Genomic DNA, 21,031 nt, shown 5'->3' on the forward strand with positions numbered 1-21,031 from the left:
AAGAGAAATTGCAGAAGCATTTGTAGATAATTTTAGGCATACATTTAGAAGGCCCCTGAATAAAAGGGTGTGGATGATTGGATTGGTCAACACTGATGAGAGAAGATAGGGAGTGGCTGGAAAAGAAGTTTGAGTTGGAAGAAATAAAATAGGCATTTTTCTCAATGTATAGATCAAAGGCTCTGGGCCTAGATGGTTTTATGATGGTTTTTTACTAGGACTACTAGGAGATACTAAAGGAGGACTTAATGTTGGTAATTGATGAATATCATACCAAAGGAGTAATCAACCTTGGGTTAAACTCTACCTTCCTTGCTTTGGTCCCCAAGAAAAGTGATGCAAATGCTCCAAAAGATTTCAGTCTACTAAGGTGGCTAGTAGACTGAAAAAAACTAATGAGAGACTTTCTTTGGGAGCTGACGGAGGAGAAGGATCATAGGGTTAGATGGGAGATAGTATGTAGGGGCAAATACATGGGCTGGTAGACAATGTATGGGATTCTGAGATTCTAGCTAGGGCCACAACAACTTCTCTTTGGAAAGTTATTCAAGCCATTTTGCCCTTGTTCTTTCCATGGATCAGGTATGATTTGCACTCAGATAACCTCATTAAATTTTTGGAACATGTTTGGGTTGATGACTCCTCATTGAAAGATAAATTTCTAAGCCTTTATGCTATCTCTACCTTTAAAAATGAACCAGTTTCCTATTTTCTTGTTCCTTCTAATTCACCTTCTAGGTTTGGATGGAATTTGAGCATGAGAAGAGATGTTAGGGATACGGAGTTAGCCTGTACTTTGGCTTACTTTCTATTCTTGAAGGGGTTTTCATTGAGCCAATAAAGCTAGATAGCAGAATATGGATACTCACTCCTTCGAGTTCTTACACTTGTGCCTCCTTTAGAGCACCATTACCCTTTTCTTCGGTTGGATTGTCTTTTCCTGTCAAAGATGTATGGTGTCAACCTATACCCCCAAAGTTTGGGAGATTTTGTTGGGAAGCCTTTCTGGAAAGAGTTAATACAAGGGATCTACTCCAAAGAAAAAGACCCAACAATTGTTTGTCTTCTCAATGGTGTGTTCTCTGTAAATCTGGATGAGTCTGGATACTATTTACTAATTTCTTGTTAGTTTGTTAAGGTTATTAGGGAATGGTTTACCTCTTTGTTTGGGTGCAGGTGGACTCCTCCTTTGAATGTGCAATGCTTATTTACTTCCATGCCCAATTGGCCAACCAAAAGGGCCAAAACCATGTGGAGATCTGGTAGGACTGTGATATGTTGGACTATTTGGGAGGAGAGAAACTCAAGGGTATTCTTAGATAAGGAGAGAAGTATGGATGAAATCCTTGAGACAGTCCACATCGGGATGATACATTGGCTGAGAACATTGGAATTATTTAAAGTGTTCTCAGTTGATGAGATGATAAGGAGATTGCAAAAATAGGCTAAAGCAGGAAGAACATAAACTTTTGTTGGACACCTCCACCTCATGGGTTCACCAAACTGAATTTCGATTGTAGCAGCATAGGCAATCCAGGGCCTTCTGAAATAGGGGGAGTAATAAGGGATGAAGCAGGAAATTTGTTGGCTATGTACTCTGGTCCGATTGGGGTAGGAGACTCTTTGAGGGTTGAGATTCTAGGAGCTATTGAAGGGATACAAAGGGCCAAAGAACTGAATATTAAAAAGCTGATTATAGAAGGTATTTTGAAATTGGGGTGAATTGGCAAACAGATGACAGTTCTATGCTCTAGAGATACAACAATGAAAAGAGAAAATTTAAGTGGCTCACCAAGGACATGGAAATACAATGTACATGGATAAAGAGAATTGCAAATCCATTGGCAGATGGTTTAGCTAAACAAATTGTAAACAGGAATACTATGTGTTTGGGCTATTTTGTAATTGTAATTGTAATTGCTTCATAGTCAAAATGTACCTTGGGTAGTTGGGAGTTAAGACTATTTAGCTCCCTCCTTTATAACTCTGATTATCTAATTCCTTATTAATAAAACTTCATTGATATTTGATAAAAAAAAAAAGAAGTATTGACAATGTATTAAGTACCTAGGCTCACCCAATTAGGAGCAAGTCTTTGCTTCATTAAAATTTAGATCACAATCCATTAAGACTAGCACTTAATAGTCTAGCTCATTGTTAATAAGAGATTTTGGAGGTATTCTCCAATGTGAATTGTTCTTGTTGTTATGAGTTCCAATAAATTATTCTTATTAAAGAGCTTTTCTCTCAGACAAGTGGTATCTTATTTTCTTAAGAATAAGTATATTAAAAGTGGTTATTCCTTCCTCAGACGTGTATATACCCATTCAAATGGTAGTTAATTGCGCTTTAGAAAAAGTTAGTGATAGTCACATCCACCAAAAAGAAAAAAAAAAAACAAAAACTCATTTCAAATGATGCATGATCCATAAAGTGTGATATTATTTAAAAATAAAATTTGAAAAAAAAAATCAAAATAATAGGCCCATATTTGGTATGGGGGGTCATTTTCTAGTTGGTTCTTAAAACAAAAGCACAGAAAACATGTCTTTGGTTTTGTAATTTTTTTTCTAAAGTTGAAACAAAAAATGTAGTTCTTGAGGAGTGTTCTCTAACAAGGATCGAATTCCTTGTTGCCAATTCCAAAAGCAATATCATATGGTTTGAAAATAGATTGTTTCCCAAGACAAAAAACACAAAAACATGTTAGTATGTGGGTGCATTGTTTATTCAATATGATAAGAGAATGAATTGTAACCCTTTATTGGCATACATGATGCTTTATGACCTTGGGCCCCATTTGATGACCTCAGCTCCCATGGAATGAGACTATGAGAGGGTGAGGTGTTTCTATACCCTATAGAATGGACAATGCTCCAATTGTCCAACATGCTAGTATAATTCATAATTATTTTTGAAACAAAACCAACTTGTAAAACATATTTTAAGAACATGTTTTTGTTGTTGATAGTCAATTTCAAAAACAAATAAAAACAAAAATATTCATATTGTAGAACATCCCTTATTATTTCATAATCTTAGAGTTTTGGATTGATGATAGAGATTGGATAGCACTTGTAGTTAATGGTTCTATTATTAATATTTAAACAGATACACACACACACACAAGTGGCTTCATACAATTACCAATACAACAAAATAAGATTTTGACTATTTATTTTCATGTAGAGTGCAAAACCTTGTATTTTGTTTTTATTTTGTATGTATTTGTAGGTGCCATGGTAAGGCGAAGGTTGGTCAGTCTTCGAAGGTCTGGAGATAGTAGTGGGAAAGAGAGAGGATGTGGGGAAGAAAGGAGAAGAGAGGAGAGAAGGGAGTTGCCTCCCTCTCAGAAACCCTAGGTTAAAATAGTATTGTGTTGTCTTGTCCCTAGGGAAGAATTGCTCTCCCATTTTTATAGGGATAGTTAGGGCTATTAAGGAAGGAGTCATTTTCTATTAGAAAATGAGATCTTTCCTTTTGTTTGACTATTAAGGGGTCTTTATTAGGGAATCATATTCCTTCTGGATTCTCTTCGTATGTGACCCTATTATACTGACGTGGCATGGGTGACGTCATCATTTGGCGGGTGTACTTTCACTAAACCCATATGCGTAATTTTGAAGATGCATGAGCAACTGACATTTATTCCCAATTTATTGTGATTCTGCAGTTCTATTAATGGTGTCGGATTCATTGCAACTCCATGCATGTTTGGGGTTCATCATAAATCCACGCGTCTGGGGTTCATCGCAAACCCACACGTATCTTAGCTTTTTCGCAGATCTACACTAACCAAAGTTCACTGCGACCTATCTCGGGTATGAATTATGGATTCATCGCAAGCATCCATGTAGCATTGGTTTGACACTCTCTATAATTTGATGGTCTTAGCAACCACTATGTACCTACAATATTAATATTTGTATCCTTCCAAATTAGGTTTTGTCTAGAAGGAGTACAAGTACAAATATATAGAGTGCAAAACCTAGTATTTTGACACCCATGTCAAATTGGTTTTGAGCATGTGAGTTGGTTGATCACAATTTTGACTTCATGTGCAAAGCATATTGCCCATTTAGTAATTTGGGTTGCTTTGAGAGCCTTATTGGTTGGCTAGCCAAACAAGTGAGTCACCTTTCTCCTTTGAGTTGGCAGGCAACTCCTTATCCCAAAGTGTGGCTTCCTTCACTCTTTTTAGCCTACAATTTCAGCCTCTCATTTCAAAAAGGAGAGTGGTACATTATCCCTCTCTTTCATTTGGGACATCAAGCATATCGAATTGAAGGCAAATCACACAAACCCTTTGGTGTTGAAAAAGTACAAGTACAAATATAAAGGTTTAGTTTAGAAAGAGTACAAATATAAATATGCATAATACAAAATCTTGTATTTTGTATTATCTTGTATATATTTGTAAGATACATATTTGTATTTGTACTCTTTCCAAACTGAGCCATAAGTACAAAACCTTGCATTAGGCTCAGTTTGGAAGGAGTACAAATACAAATATATAGAGTGCAAAGCCTTGTATTTTGTATGTATTTGTACTGTACATATTTGTATTTTGTACTCCTTCCAAATTGAGCCATAAGTACAAAACCCTGTATTCTGTATTATTTTATATGTATTTGCACTGTACATATTTGTATTTGTACCTTTTTCAAACTGAGCCTAATGCAAGGAAGCAATGAATTTATACAAGTTTCTTACCTTACAACCATGGTTGTATCCAATAGTAGTGTAAATTGATCGAATTCGAATTGGATAAGGTAATATCCGAATTTGAATCCGATTAAAAAATTTGATTCGATATCCGACAGATATTGAAAATTAATATTAGAATTCGAATCCGATTAAATATTCAGATATTCGATTCTATTCAAATTCAATTAATTAATTATTTTAGGTAATTAATATATAAATAAATATTTTAGTTATATAAAATATATAAATATATAAATTACTATATTATTTAATTATTATATATATAAATTATATAAAACATTTAAAATTTTATATATTATATATAAAAATTAAATAATTAGTCGAATTCGAATATTTATCGAATCGAAGTAGGTCATATCCGAATTCGAATCCGGTTAACTATTCGGTATGAATAGGATATCTGAATTTGATCGATTAGATATTTGAATTATCCAAATTCGTTTCAATTATGTACATTCTCAAATTCAAAATCAGATTTTTTGAATACCGTTAACACCCTTATCTATCCATGAAAAGTTGAAAAAGGCCGTTGTTCACTAGCATTATTCAAAATGCAGTCCACCCCTGAAATATGTTGGGCCTTTTGGGCCGTATTCGAGTCCATGAAGGAATAAGTTGTGATCACATCGTGTTCGTCTCTAATTGGATGAAGGAATTTGAAAACCAAGCCAATAGAGAAGCTATCAAGCCAATAGAGAAGCTACACGTAGGGCCCACGCAGTGTGCCTTTCCTGCTTTCCTGTTTATTCATCGCATACTAAACAAGTAAACATAAATATCATTTGCATCGAGGACGCCAAGTGGGTAGTCCATTTGCAATACACATAGACCCTAAAAGAGGCTCGGTGGGACTCTTGTGTCTTTAGATCACGAATTGGGTTCCTTAAGTAGCTTTCTCTTAAACCCAACATGAGATGTAGCACTGTAGACCCTTATCCCTAGCATCGGATGCTATAAATGTTCATGGGTCATTTACACATCATGGGCTGTTGGTAATTCCCCTGTTTATTTAAGATAGACAATGGGCCCAGATCTCAGTTCACACGTCTTACACGGAACTAGGTCCGTTGACTCTTAAAAGAGGGGATAAAGAAATGTATCAGAGATAAAAAGGAATAAGGGGGGGGGGGGGGGCATTGTGGGCAGTCTGAAATAAGCAACGCTCCAACCAAAGAAAGATCGCTGTAGGAAGGCAGGCTGGCTTTCTAGTTCAACGTACTGCATTCACATCACAGGTAACACAAATGAAAGTGTCAAAAAGCTCCTGAAGATCTCTGGAGCCAAAATCCTAACGTGAATTTTTTTTCAGTCCCTGGTTGTGGGTGTCATTAGCAAGCCTAGACTTGGACTAGGGAGGCACATTAACAAACTTTAGCATTGAATAAGTCCATATGCAGCCTATAGAGGCCAATACGGAATGGGCCCCAGGAAGCACATCAGGCCCTAGCCCATCATGATCGGGTTGACTCTCCAATCTTTCAAAGGTTAGATAACCATAACTGCACTTTTGAATACATAACCTATAGGCCCGGGCACTAATCATTAGTGACCCGACCCAAGTAGCACATAGAGAGAGGTCTCCAAAGTGGTATCCTAATATGAAAGCCATGTTGTGTTGATGGGCTTAAAAGGAACTGTTTGGAGTGCAAAACTCAAGATGCTGAAAGCTAAGGTAGCCCTTGGTCCCTTTATATTGAAAGGTATTTGTGCCTTTCAATTGGAGACAGAAATGGGCAAATGGGTACTTGAAAACGATGTATCGTTAAATACAGCGCATTGAATGGGTCGTGAGATTGGACGTCCTATGTTGCATGATTGGATGTGTTACTTGTGAGTTGTGAATTGTGACACTTCATACGAGCATATTAATAGGGTTTCGGTGGCCCAGAAGATTTTATCCAAACATCGTTTTCAGGCAATTCGGGGTTTTAGTTTGCCACATTCAAGGAACCATTGTTAGGTATTTGCTGGGAAGAACATGAAGTGGTGCAGGGACTGTTCTCCTTCTATCAGAGTACCTAACCCATGGGAAGGATGAATACAAAAATGGCAATGGATTGGGCCTTGGGTTGGAATAGCGTTAACTTCAACTCGGGCCAAACAAATTCACTAGACATGGGTGATGCAACTTGTTCTCAAAAGTCAAAACATGGGTTTAGATTCCAGAAACTAACCCATCAATTATATATGTTGCCCATGTTACATTAACCCAAGTGACCAGGTTCAGACCATTTGAATGAAACAATGGGTGTCACCTTCATTTTCTGTAATATTCTGGCACAGATTGGTAGCGTTATTGTTCCATGTATTCCCAACTAATAGGATGACAGGACAAATGAGATGGGTCTTCACAAATCACATTGCATTGCATATCTGAAATTCTCCAATTCAGAACCTCTCCAACTCTGTGAACTTTTTTGCTAGTAGTAGTAGTGCTCTCCAATTCCCTGAGTTGGATGTTATTACAAGTTCAGAAGACCCAGATGTTTGTTCTTTTACTTTTTCGACATAAAGGTTCAACAATTCACAAGTGTCACGAGCATTGCGAAAACCCAGATCAAAGATGTGAACTGCGTGTCCACAGTCATTGGCTCTACTTCATTCATATGCAATTTGTCGACAAGGAAGTAGAAACACACGGAGGAGTTTGCTCCTGTAACTACTGTCAGTTAATGCTGAATTGTTTTCCTTGTCATGAAGACAGAAATTATCTTCCAGAGGGTACTGGACAAATGTCTGCGGCGTTTCATTTCTTCTCTCTATATTAGCTACAGTTACATAGCGGTACGAACAAAGAAACTTTAATGCGACATTCTACACTGGGATCTGAGACGCACCGCACTTGGTGATTGATTTCTAGTTTCCGACTTTCCGCTGCAATATTCCTGTACGATCAACTTTTCGTTTTTGGAGTTTCTGTACCATTTATATATATGTTCAAAAATAGTTAGTTCCTAGGCTGTAATCGCCTTTATGAGCAATTAGAAATTTCCATGACCCATGGCATAACAGACAGAAAAATGAAAAAGTTTTCTGGAGTAATGAATCTGTTGCTGTTAGTGGCATTAGATAATTAGGTGACCCCAGCATTGTCTACTCGCCACCATATCTCTGTTATTGGTCATGAATGGCAGAGACTTCCAAGAACAACGAAAGCAGTTTTGTGGAGCGAGCTTCTTGACCAGGGGATTCATATTATACATTGCGTTTCACAGTGACAATTATGCGAGCTACCATCGTCCTGGCATTTCTCTCTCTGGGTTATAAATTCTAAAAGCTTAAGCTGTTAGGTAAGTTCTCCCAATAGGTTTTCATTCTCCAACACAAACCATTATATTTTTTCTTCATAAGGCCCCACTTCTGTTATCATTTTCCTTTTGTTAAAGCCCTCTAATGATCTCACTTTTATGATTATATTCTTGCCCACAGAGTCTTTTAACTTTTTTTCTTTTCTTTTCTTTTCTTTCTTTCCCTCTATTTAGTTAAGTAAACAGGGATAACCATAGCTGATTTCAGAAGTTTAGAATAGCAAAAGTCTCGGTCACTAGGGATAAATAAATGCTCATATATATGGCGATAAAGCTTTTACGGCAGTATTAATTAACCTATAGCTAATATATCATTTGGCTTGACAAAGAATGACTAAAATTCACTAGGTTGCCAATGAATTAATAAGCTAGCGCTTTAAAGTAATGAATCCACACTTTGTTACTTTATTTCCCACGTCCAAAATGGACAACCCAATGTATTGAAAGAAATCCTGAAAATATATTAGAAAAATAGCTAGCTAGTATGATAGCCATGCTTGTAGTTAAGTAGCAGTTCAAATTGTGATATGCAAGTGTTTGTGCTTGTGGCCATTAACCTCTCTGATTAATAAACTACAATTGGCCCAAAGCTAAAGCTGGAAAGAAAAAATAGGGTCAACCCATGGAGTTATAGCACCAATAGCACCAAGGTCAATGCTTAGAGCACCTAGGACCCATTTAATATTTAGTTCTTCTAGGAAATAAAGTGCACGTTTTTACTTAATACAAATTAAAATCCAATCAAATAAGTCACTAGAGAAGAGAGCATCACTTCTTAGATCGAAAGTGGTTTTTCAGCTGGTCTTCCCCTGTCAACCTAGGTGCTTATATTCTGGGTTCAATCTCGTTCATGTATATTGCTCAAATCTCAATGTCCTGACCACTATATTCCAATAGCTACAAGAGTCGTGTCTCTTCTGCTGTGTATATTTTATTCACTGATTCATTAGCGTGTTATTTTTTTAAATAAAGTAAACCAAGTAATTAAATAGTGTACTAGCTATATATTTCGATCACTAATGGTACGTAGCACCTAGTTTGTACGATACTATTATTCAATTGATGATCAATTCTATCTATCAAGTGAAAGTACTGATTCTTCAGCATGTACAAGCGCATAGAGGCGAAAACAATTGATTTAAGTCACCCCATTGTCTGATTAAAAGAAATTAATTAACTTTAATGGTGACTAAGGCCTTGGTCTGCATTTTTTTTTTCTTTTGTTGTTTAACAACAACAGTTGCCCTATTAATAATTATTATTAATGTCATTCTCCTTTGTAACTTGTAAGTTCGTATTTAGACCCATGAAATTAATAATTAAGATATATAAAAAAGAAAATCATTTTATTAATTAGTGTTTGTACTTGATCCTTCTAATTCAATTCAAATATAGATTAAGTCATTATTAAGTTTCATGATTGCTAACATTAAGTGATGGAATGAGAACAAAGTTGAAAAACAAGAAACCGACGATAAAAAAAAGTTTTTTTTTTCTTTTTTAGTTGGAGCAGAAAGCTAGCACTGCCGGCCTTTCCCAAATTATATGATGCAGGTTGTGAATTGATGCTTAACCAAGCAATATCATGGAGGGCCCTCACAAATTTCAGCCTAGTTTTATGATCGTGGACATGCTCTTTTTAATCTGTACTTCGTCAAGTGCAGGCCACTCCCATTTTACAATTTAATTAAGAAGTGAAACGGAGCTTGAGTTGGGAGAATGTTTATAAGTTGTGTTTAAATATTCAAGTCTTAAAAGCTACTTAACATTAATTTATAAGCAAGAGCCGATTCCAAAGTTTGATCAAATATATATTAATATATTCTAATTGCGACTTCTCTTGACTGTCAACTCTTTATCAGAGGAAAGTCAAAAAGTGTTGTCACAAATTTCAACTCTTTTTCTATTCACAACCACGGGCGCTTAATTCATAGACCTGCTGACTTAAATATTGCTGCTAGCTATGTATTTTTCTAATTCACATATACGGGTTACTGTGCCAACTCAGGTGGGTCCCCCTGTGTCAGTCCAAGTGGGTCCCTCACTTGATCCCACATCCCCATCTCATGTTTATATACATATCACCAGCTTGTTTTGGGATTGGCCTCCATCTGATGATCATGAAAACGGTTGCATTTTGCTTGGGGGGTGATGTAGAACATGGTTTTTAAAAACGAATCGGTGATCGAATCGGTCAGGGTCCAGTTATCGGTTTGAATAATTTGATTGTTCAATCTGAATGGTTGGTCCATTTTGATAAAAAAATTAAAAAAATTAAAAAAATTAAAAAATTGAAAAACGGTCAAAACTGTTCGAACAATTTGAATGGTTAATCAACCGGCTCAGCAGTTTGCTGACCAAAATCAATGATTTTAAGGAAGAAAGCGGTTTAGAAAGAAAATAGAACCGATCAAATGACTGATTCCCGGTTTTTCTGGTCCAACCGTCCGGTCCAATCAGTTTTTGAAAACACTGATGTAGAATTAGTCGATGCATGCTAAGGCTGTAAATTCCAGATTATTATTACATAAGCACAAACGTTGCTGGTAGAATGACAAAAGATATCCTTCGCGATGTTATGCTATTAATTTTTTATTATCATTATTATGTAAAGATGATACCTCACTTATGAGAGAGCGCACACAGAAAATCCACACAAAGTGGGCCTTAAATTTTGTGTATTGTTAATACCACGTGCAAAGCACGTGAATTTCCATTGATACTACACGGTGAATGTTTGTTTAGAGCGTGAGAACTGAGAAGTCATTGACTGTGTAAATTTTGGTTATGAAGAGAATAACAGAAAACAAAAGAAAATGGACAAGAAACAGAAAAAGAAAAGATAAAGACTTTGTTTTAAGAGAGAGTAGGGGCTGTTAAGCTTCTTACTTCCTTTACTTTCTCTACCTTTGGGAAAGGAGGTCAGGAAAAGAGAAATTACATTTATGTTTCTAATTTATATGTCTCTTTTCTCTTTCGGTTTATCTCTTTGTTTGACAAATTAAGCAGCCACTTTCTTTTCTTCTGTTTTTTTCTCAACCAATTATGTTTTTGATTTTATCCTGATCGAGTTCAACTACAATATATGCATTCATTCAGTAATATTGGCTGGATGCTGAATCCAAATCTCAACTCATCATGTTAAAACCTGCTGACTTTTCATTAATTCATGTTTCATTAAGGTTATGTTTGGGTTTGAAAGAAAAAAGTTGGAAAAGGAAGGAAAACGTAGGAAAACCTTTAACAAAACTTGTGCAGGTTTTCCTATCTTTCCCTTATTTTTCCTTCAAATCAAACATAGACTAAGTGTACTTCTTTTATCCTAAGATGGTTTTGAAATTTCCTTCTATTTTCTCTCCTAAAATTTTCATTCTTATATATCTCTTATATTTTCCTCTAACCTCTAAAATTCTCTCTCTGTCTGCCCCCAATGTATTTATCATCCTCATCAGCCTTAATTTTTACAACTAACAATTCCCCTTTTTATGGTGTTCTTAAAATTAGGCATACCCTAATAACCCAAAGTATGATATAAAAAGATTTGAGAATCAGTATTCTCCTTTAAGAATTCAAATAGAGGATCTTTGTGAAAAATGCTTTAGAAAATTACCTTGAGTAGTTTAAAGAAGGGTATAGTGTAAGAGAACATTAAAATAATTTACAGATGTAAAGTGCTTTTTTATATAGAAGATAAGATTGGTTTACTTAGACTCAGTGCATCTACAATTATGATGTTAATGAAAATAGGATGTAGAACCTAAAGGCTATTAATGTTTTTTCTAGACCCTACAAGTGTTATTTTATTGTGGCATTATGTTGATCAATATATATAGAAGCCTTTGTGTAGTACTAGTGTGAGTTTCAGCATTCAGAATGATTTTTTTCCCTTTTTTTCTTGTTAGTGGTTCGGTGGGTATGAACTTAGTGAAAACTGTTATTCTTCCATTTTTTTTGTGTAATAATAATGAATCTAATGGAAATAATAATTAACCATTTGACTAGTATAATTGTCTGGGTCCATTAGATTTCAATCAATAATAAGGTGGATTTCATGGTGGGTGTCAAACAGCTAACCTTGAGTTGAAACTTAGTATCGTCAGGGTTTTGGATGTGGAAATATCATTTCTAGGGGCTGACTGCTACCTAAAGCCTTGGTTACATTGGTCTTGAAATATGAAAATTAAAATTAAAATTAATTATTTTTTTAAACCTTAAGGCTACGTTTGGTTTGAAGGAAAATGTAGGGAAAGAAAGGAAAAGACACAGAAACCAATCTAAGGTTTATAAAGGTTTTTATACCTTTCCCTATGTTTTCCTTCAAACCAAATATAGCCTAAGATTTACTCCAAGTGGAGGGGCAACTAAGAATTTTATTAGGGGAGAACGTAGCCAGCCTAGATTTAAAGAACTCCCTTCCACACTCCAACACCCCAACAAACACAAACAGTACAAATCAACTGATTAAACATTGCGAAATTTAACCCTACGAGTAGAAAAACATCAAAGATCCAGTGGATTGGCATCTTGATAAATGGAGAGGCTACCATTGCTAACTCCAACATTAACAAAAGCATCAGCAACTCTATTTGCCTCCCTAGCTATAAGCATGAGAGGAAACAACACTGGAATTGTGAAAGAGCTCCTTTTATCTTGTTATAAGTGCAGTAAACTGGCCAAGTAGTCCATAGCGTTAATTAAGGAGGTTGTCACATTCAACCTCGAATATAATTTTGGTTCATATTGATACAGCATTGGATTCCATCCAACAGAAGCCAGCATTTCATATTGAAAAGAATTGCATTCTCCATAAAAATTAGGAGTCCCGATCTCCTGCACAATCGACCTGCATATTTTTCCTGCACATCCTGTCATAATGTGCCATGTTAACATTGCACGGTTTAACTCTTATATGTGCGAACTATTTAAGAGATGCTGGGGAAAATTATGTTTCTTTTACTTCCTTATTTTTAAATACTAAAATAAATTAAAAATGATAAAAAAATCCTTTATTCTTCAATGAAGATTTCATGCTCCTCCATTTCTTTTCAAGAATGAAAACCCTTACGCTGTGTTTGGTTTGAAGGAAAAGGTAGGGAAAAGAAGGGAAAGGCAAGAAATGCTACATAAGGTTTGTAAAAGTTTTCCTACTTTTTCCTTCTTTTCCCTATTTTTTCCTTCAAACCAAACACAACCTTAAGGTTTTTTTCCTTGTCTTTGTTTTAATTTATTTTAATATTTAAGAATAAAAAATAAAAGAAATGAAAAACTTCTCAACATCTATCAGGTGGTTCACACATCTGAAAGTTCAAGCATATAATGCTGACCTGGCACATTATGATAGGATGTACAAGAAAAATGTCTCAAAAAGAGTCAATTAGAGAATCATTTGTGAGAAGTTACCATCGCTGTCTCTAATTAAACCCCTCCTCCTCCTCCAAGGCACGGATTACCTCTAGAAGCCCAAAATCAGCATTCAGTTTAACATAACCTACATGAGGAGCTATCCAATTAATCTACTAGTTAACTATCCTTCTGGCTAGCAATGATTTTTGGGAGGAATATGTGAAATTCCATAAACAACCTGGTGTTCTGATCTGTGAATATGTATACAGTACAAATATAAGGTTTTGCATTTAGGTTCAGTTTGTAAAGAATATAAATACAAATATGCATAGTATGTATACATACTAAATATAAGTGTTTGCACTCTATATATTTGAATTTATACTCTTTTCAAACCGAGCCTTTGCCATAAAATTGTCATTTGTTGACCAAATAATAAAATGCACTTTGGTTCCTGCATCGGCATTTAGAAGCCAAAGACCCCCGATCTCCACTTAATTAATTCGTCAACCACAATTGTCTTATACATGCATGAACCACCACATGAAAATTGCAATCTTTTGGGGGTAGTCTTTTTTTTTGAATTTTGAGAGGGGGAAAGTTGGTCAATTGGATTTTGGTTCCCATTGACTAAGAATCTCATTTTTTTTTTCAGATTTATGTAGGGACCGGAGAAAAATTATTTTCCTGGGTATACCCATCTCTTAGGTGGATAAATAACTTTTTCATATAAGGGAAAAGTTGCCAACACTTGAATTGGACAAAAATACCCTTTTTAATAATGTATTTTTATGGTTAAAATAGTCATTGCCTTATTTACATAAGAAATAAAAGAACATGGGTAAATAAACTTACCCGGATAAGTATTTACAAATAAAAACTTAGTGTTAGCTCGCTTGATTTTTCATAGTTATATATAACCTAAAATAATAAACAAAAGAATCTTGCTATATGCCTATACGCTGCTGCACGGTGGTCCCGGCCATAGCTCCATAAATACCCAGCTCCCATCCCAACCTTACTTATTGTGCTTCATTCCAAAGGCGGTTTCTCTGTTGCTCAATTCAAACAAATCTTCACACCCCTTTTCTGAAACTATCTCTACACACCCCTTGTGGCGCCAAAAATACACACAAATTTTAGGCTATTCATTTATTTTCCCCAAATTTCAAACTGCTTAATATCTTTCTCTCTAGTCCATTTGCTGTCCATCTTCTCTCTCTCTCTCCTCTCTGAAAGAAAGGAGAGAAGAGAGGCTGGGTGGCTGGTCGCCGCGCGCGTCTATTTCTTTGCTTTAAATAAAAACATACTACTGTGTATTGCAATACTTTTTCCTGTTTGATGAATTAACCTCTATTGGAAGATGAGGATTGCCATGTCGACTGCATGTAAACAGGCTCACTCCTTACTAAATTTTCCGGGCAGCGGAATCAGTATGGAATCCTTCAACGTTCGTCGCCCCCAAAACACCGTCGTGTTCGTGATGGGAGCCACAGGCACCGGGAAATCCAAACTCTCAATCGACCTGGCCACCCACTTCCGCGCAGAGATTATCAATTCCGATAAAATGCAAGTATACGAGGGACTGGATATTGCCACCAACAAAGTCACTGAAGAGGAGATGTGCGGCATCCCTCACCACCTGCTTGGAGTGGTGCACCCTGACGCCGACTTCACCGCCGAGGACTTCCGTCGTGCTGCTTCTCTCGCCGTTGAATCTATCCTCAGTCGTGACAAGCTTCCCATTATCGTGGGCGGCTCCAACTCATACATAGAAGCACTGGTGGAAGGCGGAGGTCGCGAGTTCGGTTCCGAGTATGATTGTTTGTTCCTTTGGGTGAATGTGTCCTTGCCTGTGCTCGACAAGTTCGTATCAGACCGAGTGGACGGCATGGTTGAGGCGGGTCTGGTGGACGAGATCAGGAAGGTCTTTAAACCGGAGGCCGACTATTCACGGGGAATCAGGAAGGCAATCGGGGTACCGGAGTTTGACGGATTTCTGCGAGCGGAAGCGGCAGCAACAGCAGACGAAGAAACCATGGCGGGACTTCTGGGAGCGGCGATCGACGATGTCAAGGTGAATACTTGCAAATTAGTCCGCTGCCAGTTGGAGAAGATACTCCGGCTTAGGGACGTACGGAAGTGGAATCTCCATTATCTGGACGCCACCCAAGTGTTCGAGAGGCAGGGAAAAGAAGCGGAGGAGGCCTGGGAGAAGCTTATAACAGGGCCAGCGAAGGAATACGTCAGGAAATTCCGTTACAGGGGCATCGAAGATCGTGCAGTAGCCACTGCCGCAGCCCCAACCATCAAGACACCAGTCATGAGCTCGGCGGTAGCTGCTGCAACTCGCTAACTGCTGTTACCCCACCCGATCGCTCCGCTCCGTGGCAAATGCCACGTAGGACAGAATCTTCTTTAAACTTTAAACTCTCTTTCCTCCTCCTTCTCTCTCCCCCTCATACAGTCATCATCATCATACCAGTTTCGACGAGGTTTCGTTATTTATGCGGCCGTACTGTGATGAAAGCGTAATTTCCGCCGCGGTGTGCAGAGTACTAGAGCAGCGGCTTCATGCGTTCCCAGACTTTTGTTGATGTTGTGGCCCATAAGATGAGAGGAATTGGTGCTGAATTTAGGCCCGACCATCGGTGTATCTTTGTCAAGTCTGTTCTTTTATCTTTCCTTCCTTTTATATAATTACCGTTAATGCTCAGATAATTTAGACTTTCCATATAAATTCGCTGTAATTTTTTTTTTCTGCTATTAGTTGGTTGGTTATCCGCATGCATCGAGTCAAAGCTATAGTTTAATGTTGTATGCTTGACAGACATGCCAGCAAACAAAGCCGGATGACTGCTGCTTAATTGAAATTTGAATTTAGTGCCCAGTAGTCAGTAGACATGGTTGCAGCTGATGATTAAATTTAAGTCATCAAACGACGACAATTGCTTGTTGAGTTGTTGGACACTCTCTGTTTCTTGTCTCAACTACTTAATTAATTAATGTTCGCCTAATGTTAATTAATTGGGTAAATTGCTAAATTGGTAATTTCAATTACTTCTCGTAAACCTTTTGGTTATAGTTGTAAGGTAACTCCTGTGGTATACTGTTTTTAAAAAGCATAAAAATGTTCAAAATACGTATGCAATTATTTTTAACAAAAATATTTGTTTTTCAAATTTTCTTTATATAAATCATTAACCTAAACTCTTCTAATGGCTTTTTTGACATTGATTTATTTTTAAAATTTGTTTTACATATCAATCACTCAAACTAATAGTAATTGAATGAGTATTTTGGACATTTTATGCCTTTTTCTTAGAAAGTTTTACTATATGAGATATACCTGCAACTGTATTAAAAAGTATAGTTTTTGAATCGTCATTGACCCAGATAGTCGGACCGTTTGGCGTAGGAATCATTCAGGCAATCAATTCTGTTTTACCCAAAACCCGATCTTTAACCAAAAACCATTAAATCACTCTATAATCATTGACCTGGGCAGTCGAACTATCGACCTATTTAACAGGTGTAGCTGTTTTTTATTTTTAATTATATTTATATTTATATTTTTTAAATTTATTATCAAAACGGGCCATCCGTTTGAATCAGATGGTCAAATCACCAACACAGAAAGGTCTCAGCAATTTACCCTAATTAATTTAATATAATAACCCTAAACCCTTCCGATGTCTTAATTGGCTCAGATTCCCCTCCCTTGTTGGATTCCCTCGGCCTCACTGATTCAACTACTGTTGGAGTTCGGAACCCAAAAACATTAAAGTGGCCTTTGGGTCCATCCAGAAACCAGTGTCGTCTTCATGCCACATGATTCCAACCATTAAAGAAGAAAAGAGAGAGGGATTTGTACGCACTCAACTCACTAAATTCCAAAAGGACCCCAACATTTTTTGTTTCCAAACCACCATCACTCTCTGATTCTGAAAGCTGTAAATTTAATAAACAAATCTTCTTCCAAAGTGTAAAGAACACTTGTTATGACTTCTGCTGCTGATGATAATGATTAATGCTGTGGTCTGTGGAGGGTTAATTTGAAAAACCGAAGAGAATAAGAGCGAAACATCATTTGTAGCTTTTCTGGGTGCTTTGTTCTTGTCATCGCCTGAGTCTTGTCTGCGTGTAATATGCATGGGACCTACCAACCGTGTGGGAGGAAATTACTCAGAAGTAGACAGGGTGGCTCTACATCACCATATATACGAGTTTAGTTCAGTCTATTAATTAGAGGGACTCTACGTGGCATAGTAAGGAAAACACTCTCGACATGTGGCTATATAACCAAGAGTAACTGAACCTCTTCAAGTTAAAGCAATGGGTTGTGATTTGTGAAACGATTTTATTTGCATATTGAACTTGTAGTAATTAATTGTTACACATTTGCAGAAAAGAAAAAGGGATAGAGATTGTGAGCCAGGTAAATGGAATCTGAGTGTGACTCAAGTGATTAACTCGATTCCATTACATCAATCCGTCTCATCAATTAACACTAATCATTAGCACTGACCTTTGAGTGGATAAGATTTGCACAAAAACTTTCTGAAAGTGTTGTTAGTCATGTTATTATTATTATTGCCAAACAGTTCAAGTTTTCACACCAGAGATCTCTCTCTCAAGTGGCTCTTGAAAGCTAAGAAGTGGTGCTTCCAAAAGAAAAAAAAAAAAGAGAGCCCTTTTTTTCTTTTCTTTAAGGATTTGGCTATATGCTTAATATGGTTATAGCACTTACTAGTGAATTGTTCCACGTGACAATACATGGTTTGGGGCTCAAAATGGTACCACTTAATTAGGCTGTGTTTGGCATGTCAACTAATTTTCAAAGAATTAATTCTAATTAATGAATTTTGTGATATAGACTAAGATTTTTTTAAGCTTTGATGTATGGTATATATATATATATATATATATGAAAATATATTTATGGCTTCATGATGCATGAAATAGTTGGAGTCAATTCTTTTGGGGATAAAAGAAAAACTTCAGAAGAGAACCATTTTTAGCTTCAAAGTAGTCGTTCTTCAAAATTGAAATGTTGATTTTTGGAACAGAATTTTAACCAAACATATCCTAATTCTACATTCGAGACAGTCATCAATTTGGAAACCATTGCTAGCTAATTACTACATATCCAAATCACTTCTTTCTTTAATTTCCCCTGCCAGCAGTATTTTTTTTACTTTTTAAATTTAGAAAAAAAAATGGAATTGGCAGTGTGAGGTTGGTTATAGACTGACGTGGAATGGGGGATAAAACAACTTCATCCCAATTCTCAGAGAAACCCGCCATATTCATTGGGTGGTTCAGAATGGCCAATTCACCATCATAGATGTGTGTCTATAAAAGAAAGAAAAAAAGAAACCCTTAGACTGCTCTGGGACATGCGTCGCACATGCCCACTCAAAGCTAGCTAGTTGTTGTTACGTAAGATAAAAGAAAAGTTTTATTAATAATCACTACACTAAGCTCGAAGTAAAGTCATACACTAGAACAAAAAAACCTTAAAACGCTCTAGCTAGCTAGCAGTTAAGTATGCTTAGATGGGAATAAACCTTTGTTTGATCTCGAAGACCGATGAACTGACTCCACTTGTTTTAGAGCATATATCATATAGTGGAGCGGTCGATGGAAATGGTTGCCCCAAGAACTAAAAAAGAAAATACAAGAAAAGTTCTTATTATCCTCTTGCGTTTGTTTTATTATATATCAAGCATGTGGCCGACGAGCTAAGTTGGGCAGGATGTGAAATGAATCCATAGCGACTGCAGTACTGCACCACTTGTATCCCCCTTATCAACTTCTTCTCCCGTTGCCGGTCAATTCGTTCTTTACAAATACAGCCAAAACAAACGTCACGTAAGTAAGAATCAATCGCTCTCTTTTGATTCTTGATACAATTAGTCGTGGTTGATACCAAGAGCATAAATCCCGGCCCTGATCTTAACTGTCAAGCTCTTAGCTTGCAGTATAGAAATTATCTAAGACTACAGCCCTCCTCTTCGATCGGGTACGCACAAAGGACAGAGCATGTACAAGTACCACTCAATGGGGCCGGCCGGTGTTGGGTTCAATCACCGTGATCTGCCCCAACAATCTTTCTCATTTTTCCTTTGGCTGGACGGCGAGAAGAAACAAAAGTGTAGTCTCACAGATATTGCGGACTATGAGCTTTCTATGTATTGTCCCTTATGGTCAGCGCCATCTCCAATTGTAGGGTGATCGCTGCCTTCATGAGGCTGACGTGCCGCCTGTCTCTGAAAGAGTTCATTCCCATGAAAACAAAAGGCAAATCTTTTCTGCAGTTCTGCACTCAGACGATTCACCCAGTAGAAATAGATGATGGATGATGCTTTTGTGGTTGACTTTCATTGGCTTCCACAGAAGTTTATTCACATCATCATCATCACCATCGTGATAGCCCTGATTCTTTCCTCTAGCAATTTCAGCAAACAAAAGTTCTTTCATATTAACTTTTTAGCTAGCTGTGAAAACTTCTAAGTATCAATACGTATAGTATCATGCGATAGTTTTTCAATACACCCCTTTATGGGTTGTATCGGATCGGACCATGGTTCAGAGGATAACCAGGACTTAAACCGACCCCTCAGAATTGGTTTAAAAAACGAAAATACCGATACAGGCCAATACGCCCTTCTGCTTGTGCGCTATTCCCTCCTTTGACTTCTAAATCATCTTTTCTTCTTCTTTTTGTTCTATTTTTTTTAACTAACTCCACTACAAATCTACAATGCATGTTTCTGACTGCTCCCAAATTTGATCTTTGTTTCTACCTTAATGCTTTTCATCGGGCTTAAATTTGTAATGGCATCTGGTCCCGGCCCATACCTGATCTGATCCATGTCAAGTAGTGGGCGACTGACATGATCCTAGCCTCCATTAACTGATGCCTGAAGTTTTGTAATTGGATTGAGAACTCCAAATTGAGAATCTCCAGCTATGCTAGCTCATAAGTCATAACCTGGTGGGGTTCATAAAAATTCATATGTGGTTGGGGGTTCATTTTGTCAACTCATAAAATCTTTTATTTTGATCTCTGTGGTTTAATTTGGTTCTACTAATTCTTTTATAAGCTTTCAAAACAGATAACTTTTAAAGCACTTCACTTGCTTTTGAGAGGATTTAAAGATAGGATCTCTTTCTTATATGTTAAGCCTCCTTTATTGGGACTTGAAACTCCCTTAATTGTAGTTTTGTAACCAAGAGACCAAGTACTCAACCAAACTGAACTTTTATAAGACAAATTAACACGTGATTTTTAGGTAATTCATAAAGTTACTTGTGAAATATGATAACGGGAGCTGATATGCTAAATGGGCCAAATTAGGAAAAGTACTAGGCATTAAATTGATCTAGTGCTGAAGGTCATTGGTGATAATCCCTTGGGTATTAGGAACCGCATCCTTACCTCTCTGCTGGAATCTCCATTTTCTTTTCTATTTTCCATTTCTACTAACGCATAAAAGATACCACTCTCTTCCTTCTTTAACAAACTTCAATTATCTTGTGGCATTACAACTTTTCTTCACTAATTCAGCATCATCTTCATTCAGCTGCCAAAGGATAATTTTATCATCTTCTTTCATTCTCAAAGAACATATGTATTAGAGTGATCA

At 36.8% G+C, this 21,031-nt stretch overlaps 1 pseudogene across 1 annotated transcript; it reads left to right on the top strand.

Annotated features, from left to right (window-relative positions):
• The first annotated feature begins 14,400 nt into the window (after positions 1–14,400).
• Positions 14,401–16,272, top strand: LOC148879365 (adenylate isopentenyltransferase 5, chloroplastic pseudogene; annotated as a pseudogene). Its single transcript, XR_016105578.1, has one exon. The product of XR_016105578.1 is annotated as an adenylate isopentenyltransferase 5, chloroplastic pseudogene (transcript).
• Positions 16,273–21,031: the final 4,759 nt, after the last annotated feature.

The sequence above is a fragment of the Nelumbo lutea genome, chromosome 1 (assembly GCF_056320005.1).
Source record: "Nelumbo lutea isolate HS-2025 chromosome 1, American lotus-T2T, whole genome shotgun sequence".
NCBI classification, from domain to species: domain Eukaryota; kingdom Viridiplantae; phylum Streptophyta; class Magnoliopsida; order Proteales; family Nelumbonaceae; genus Nelumbo; species Nelumbo lutea.